This window comes from Triticum urartu, chromosome 5A (genome assembly GCF_056163025.1).
Source record: "Triticum urartu cultivar PI428250 chromosome 5A, HENAU_Tu73, whole genome shotgun sequence".
Lineage (NCBI taxonomy): Eukaryota > Viridiplantae > Streptophyta > Magnoliopsida > Poales > Poaceae > Triticum > Triticum urartu.
The window spans coordinates 657301104-657307037 of record NC_141877.1 but is presented as its reverse complement, the minus strand read 5'-3'; the positions used below and the strand labels follow the sequence as shown (position 1 = coordinate 657307037).

Sequence of the window (5934 nt, the reverse complement as noted above, 5' to 3'; positions counted from 1 at the left end):
GCCTGGTACGAAATGGTACTCATCTCAGCCCGCTAGCAACCCGCATGTGCTACTCATGTCTTGGCCCATAGTCTCCCCGCACGCGGCGGCCGGCGATGGAGGAGCGGCCACACGGGACGACATCGGCGGCGGCGCTCAGGGGGCACGTTCACCTCCCGCCGCTGGCCCGCGCGCGCGGGCCAAGAACTCGGTATAGTACATTCTGCAGGCGCTCTGGCGCACCCCAGCCTCAACGCCGTCGTCCGCGACATCCTCCAGCTCCCCTCCGACTCCGAGCTCGACCCCGTCCGTAGCTACCCGCTTCCCATCTCCCCTTTCCATTCTCCTTCCGCGCATTTCTCGCGCCGAGTGCAGAGACATTTATGCCAAAGCAGCCTCGCTCTGTGCTTAATGCTACAGTACATCTCTTTGTTGCAGGCTTGCAGGTTGCAGCTGTTGGTGTGCTTCAGAGTACTGATCCGCAGGTGTGTGAGTGTGTCTATGAGACCATCGTATAGGCCGAGATTCCGAAGCTTTTTCCTCCGGAGGTGCCGCCCGAGCTGCAAAGGTTGCTCACTCTGCTTCTGCACGAGTTTCAGCTGGAATGGCGAGAGGACGCCTCCAAGGATCAGGTACTCCCTCTGATCCATACAACTTTGTACTAAATCAGCGACAATTAATATGGATTGGAGGGAGTAATATATTTATTTTTCATATGAAAACTATGCAATTGATCCAGTGGTAGTTATCATATTTCTGAGAAGTGGGGAATTGGATCTTTTGTGTGTGTGTGTGGGGGGGGGGGGGGGGGGGTCAAATGATCAAAAAGTTAGGATAAATGTGGGGCAAAAGATCCAATTTCTCTCATCTATGTACCCTTTTAGTTTCACAAGTTACAAGCTGTTCAGTACTGCGGTCAATAGTTAGCCTGTTCTTATCTTTTTGTTCGTGTCTCTCTGTGGTGATAGTGATACCAACATAAAATCTGCGCCTCAATTTAGCGCCATGCATTATTTTGTAGGCACCCACGCGAAATTCATAAACAGCGAAAAGCCATTTTGAGTACAAAATCAAGAAGCGCCAGAGCAAACAGCGACAACACAGTTAGTTGAAACAATTGCTACCGTGTGCTTTTGCACAAACATAAGTGCCTTGCCGTTTTGCTGGCTTAAGCTTGATCTGTGAGATGCTTATTATCCTTTATCCTTTTTTATGTGAGAGAGGAGTTCATTGATTGGTTTGTGAAGATCTGTTAAGAAAACTATTTCAGCAGTTCTGGGGTTACAATCAAGATATCTTGGATGAAAGATGTTACTCGTGTGAATCGTCATCTTCCCTGCAGCCTCACTGCAGGACATCATCAGCAAAGGTCTTGTCTGAATCAGGGGAGAAAGACGTGAAGCACCAGTTAAGGATTCTTTAGACAAAATGCTCATGGACATATACACAATCAGGTGTCAAGTCTCAAATGCTGTCAGTAATGATTCTTTAGACAAATGCAGAGTTCGGCTGGGAATTTTTGTTTTCCCTTTTGCAATTCAACATTTTTGCAGACTTGCAGTAAGTAATTTCAAATGTTTCTCATTATCTTTTGCAGGGAAGGACGTGGAGAAGCAACAAAAAGCACATAGGAAAGGATGATTTTTCTCCTCTTTTTTCTAGCTCTCGGGACATTTTTCATCAGCAAAGCACTTCAGAAATGATGCCAAAGTTGCATTTCTTACATGAAGGTAAGACGATCGATGTTTTACATTTATGACGAGGCACAGTTGTAGGATGAAAATGTCCTTACAGGGAGGGGTTTAGCTTTTAGGCGGCCGATATGTAATTGAGGTTAAGACACATATGTGAATTCACAGGTAGTATCTTTTCTCTTTTTAAATCACTGGTAGTATCAGTGCCGTTGCAACTGCACTCAGAAGTCTTTCCACATATGAGAGGGGACATCACATTGTTGCAACTGGAATTGTCTTGTTTATCAGACAGAACACAACACCTCCCATGTTCTTCTGTCTTATCTAGTCTGCACCTCAGGGCTAATGCAACACCTGCCATGTTCATCTAAGCAACAAAAGATGAAACAGTAATGCATCCAGCAGTGAATTTACTTACTGCCTTAGCTACTATCTCAGCATTTGATGGCATGTCCAATGTAGCCACAAAAGGTATCCATGCCCACTTGTCAATTTGAGCTCCATCAGATATGTACTGCACATTTCTTTCCTGATACCTATGAGTTTTACCCCCATCGACAGATATATTTACTCTCTCAATACCCAGCAATTCTACCCTCATCAAAATTAGTGATGCTACCTACGCAAGCTGCAGATTTACTGTGCACATCCCTTTCTATCATGGAAGTAATACTAACATTTCCTTCCTTGATAACATCCACATCTTCCAGGGTGCAAATGGCAGACTGCTTTGTCAAATACAAGAATATTTGATATAAGATACCCCAAAAAACCAACTTAACTTTGTTATCAATACAGAAGAAGAAAAAAGAGATGTTCTATGAGAATGCTTCATAGGATCACAGGTGCATCTGCAGTTAATAAATCCGCAAAAAAAGACAGAATAAACTCATGGTAAATTAACATCTACAGGAATACCAGCTCCAGTAATCATGAAAGGTAGCATCTAAAGTAGGACACAATATTCTGTTACAAAAATTTAGAACCCTTTTAAAAGATTCTTGCATCCAAGGTCAAATCTTGGCAAATGTCATGCCTGCACTCCAGTTCGACTGCTTATGTATTCCAAGTTTCCAACCCCCTATCAACTCTTTTATTAACTATTCAAACTTTGTCCTTTACTGTTTATGTATTCTAACACCCTGTTAACTATTAACTGTTTTATTAAGTATTCAAACTTTGCCCTTTGTGCGTCTGAAATCTTGTGATCAATTTCCTAATTTTACAGCAGAGCTCTCTAAACAAGTGGAAGCACACCAAAGTATGGCCTCACATTCCAAACTATGGTGTGCGTGCATGACGTGTTCGTGCAAACCGTCACCATGGATTCTCTCCTTCAAGATAATCTACTCTTGTGCTTTGATGCAGCAGTGTATAGACTTTGTAACTTTTAACCTCATGTCGCCTTTGTTTTATTTCAATGCATCTTCATTTTCTCATCTTGCTGTTGCTAATTTCCTAATTTGTTTTTGTTTTATTTCATTGTATACACCACGAATTGCTCATCTTGCTACTGAGACAAACCTACAAGCTACAACACAAGGGAAAAAAAGAGGTGCATTGCATTTTCTATTGTTTCTAGCATTTCCTTATTTATCAGTGCAGATCATATCTTGTTTTGGACAGGTTGAGAGGTAACATCCCTACTCATTCCTCAAGTAAAAAGAATTAGAGCTCTTTATTCTGTATGTTATACTCCCTCCGTTTCCAAATATAAAACTTTTTAGATATTTCAATACAGACTACATACAGATGTATATAGACGTATTTTAGAGTGTAGGTTCACTCATTTTGCTCCATATGTAGTCCGCATTGGAATCTCTAAAAAAGCTTAAATTTAGGAACGGAGGGAGTACATGCCTTTATTCTTTATTTCAATCAGTATTTGGGATGGGAGCACGCAGTTCTGTAGTTACTAGAGTCCAATTATTCATGTGTTCTTTATGGGACCAAATAACACACCTTGGCCTACAGACCTGGCCATTTTACAGCCATCCTTTCAAAAAGGCTCAACTGATGTGCTGTCAGAAAAGCCTTTCCGCAACAATAAAAAACCCTTTTCCCCCTCACATCCTATGTGTCTGCTGAGTTACTTTCAGATTGGTGCTGACCTATGATGAACCGAGAGCTAAGCAGATTAGTTATAGTTTGGTCTTTGTTTGAATAGGTAATAGGAAATTATTTGAAATGTTTCTATATTCTTGGTAAATCATATACTTGAATCGTATATGATTGGCCTTTCGTTTGATGGCTGATGTGTTCTTGACTGAAAGTTTTGAAGCTGCGCGATGAGAGTATAGGTTGCTCCGATGAGGGCAATCTGAGCAGCAAAAAGAAATACATAATTGTAGAAGGGCAGATGTTGTTGATGACACCGTATTTGATGATGCTGTTGATGATAGTATAAACTCTTTAGTGGAGGGCATCATGAAAGAGTGTTCCGAAGGAAGTAACAATGAAGGGGATGAGGCTGCACCTCACGACTTTAAGAACTGCAATAATACAAGCACATTGGATGAGCACACCAACATAGATCAGCTAGAATCTAGTGAGAAAGCAAAACACATGGTACTACTTTTATAGCCAAGCTCATCAGATCCAAACAGCAAACAATAAGAATGGATTTGGTCAGCTTTTGGCCAGGCTGCAAGTCCTGAAAAGACGTGAAGATACCAATAGCAGCATCGTGAATTGGGGGCAAGATGTTTTCCGTTCCGATGATTGGGTGTGTCTCTTTGAAAGAAAAAAATAACCTGGCCCTGTTGCGCGTGAGGAGGTAATTCAGAAGACTGATTTGCGTGATGATGTCGAAGGTTGATTTACCTGGTGATGCTGGGTGCAGAGCCCTATCTGATGAAGCTGGTAGCAGAACCGCAAGCCAGTACGTCTGTACAGTGCTTGAAGAGTCTGATGAAACCTGCAAATGTGATTTGCATGAGAAGCAGTTAAGCCACTCACCGTCAGAATGGGAGCATGTACTGAGGGAAGACCTTTTCCTCCCAGGAAACCCATTGAAGTGAAAGGCATCTGCTCTCCCCTGGGTTTAGTTCGAAAATCATGTTCTTAATTTCAATGTGTGCAGACCGCGACATAAGCAGCAGGATCAAGCGTCGTAGTAGCTAGCCGGTGCCTAAACCTGAAACTTTAAGGAAAGAGAATATAATCTCAGCTCATGCCTCATACTGAGCTGTTTGTAATATATGCTGCCTGCAGTATCTGTTTCTATGCCTGAAAGGATCATGCACAGTACTTGAACACTTGTCATAACATGCGATCTGATCGCTAATGCTTGCATACGTACCATGAGTATATCTGTTACTCCCTCCGTCCCATGGTGTAAAAATGTCTTACATTATGGGACGGAGGGATTACTTCTTTATTATCTTTTCGATCCTCCAGATGTCCCTTTCCGAGATGATCGTCAAGATCCTTTTAGCCCCATTTTATGTTGCAGTTTGCTGTTGAGGTATATAGAAAAGTGGGTCAAGTTTCTGCTGGTTCTTTAAGACCCTGTGAAGCTATCCAGTGACTTGTCAGCTGCTCTTTTCAGTTTTGTAATACCTGATGATGCAATCAGCATATTATACACGTACATACCTTGGTATATACACTACTGCTTTGAGATGCATGTAGCCAAGGTTGATCTTTGTATCCCCATTTTGCGAGTGCTGTTGAGGTCTGCCTTCAAGACCCTGTGAACCTGTCCAATGAACTGTCACCTGCTCTTATGCAGTGGTGTCATCACTAATGATGCAATCACCAATCAGCATATTACATATATATAGAGGAAATTGCTTTTGGCTCCGGGGCTCCATGGAGCCTGGATTTTTCACGTGCACTTCATCATAAGTTTTTACATAAATGTGATTTTTTTTTGGAACTTCAGAATATGATTTCCATTTTCTTTTCAAAATCATAAGACTGTTCTCCCTTGGTTTATATACTACTCCCTCCGTTTATAAATATAAGATATTTCAGCTTTTTTTCTTTTCTAAATCGGATGTATGTAGACACGTTTTAGTGTGTTTGTTCTCTCTTTTCAGTCCGTACTTAAGCCCATATTGAAATATCCAAAACATCTTATACTCCGTATTTGTGGACGGAAGTAGTACTTGCTGTGCTGGTTTGAGATATAAATACCTAATTTTCTTCTTCTTTCTGAACCTAGCCATATAGCCTCATACTAGCACATACACGTTGCACTCTCCGAGTGTGTACATTCAGAGACCTGAAACTCGGCTGGACGGCCGGCCAGCCATTA

General features: G+C 41.9%; 1 long non-coding RNA gene across 1 annotated transcript; it reads left to right on the top strand.

The window, feature by feature from the left end:
* Window positions 1-5146, top strand: LOC125506397 (uncharacterized). The gene is made up of 5 exons (XR_007282649.2): window positions 1-285; window positions 418-611; window positions 1001-1433; window positions 1577-1709; window positions 2902-5146. It is a non-coding gene; the product is annotated as an uncharacterized LOC125506397 (long non-coding RNA).
* The last annotated feature ends 788 nt before the right edge of the window (window positions 5147-5934 follow it).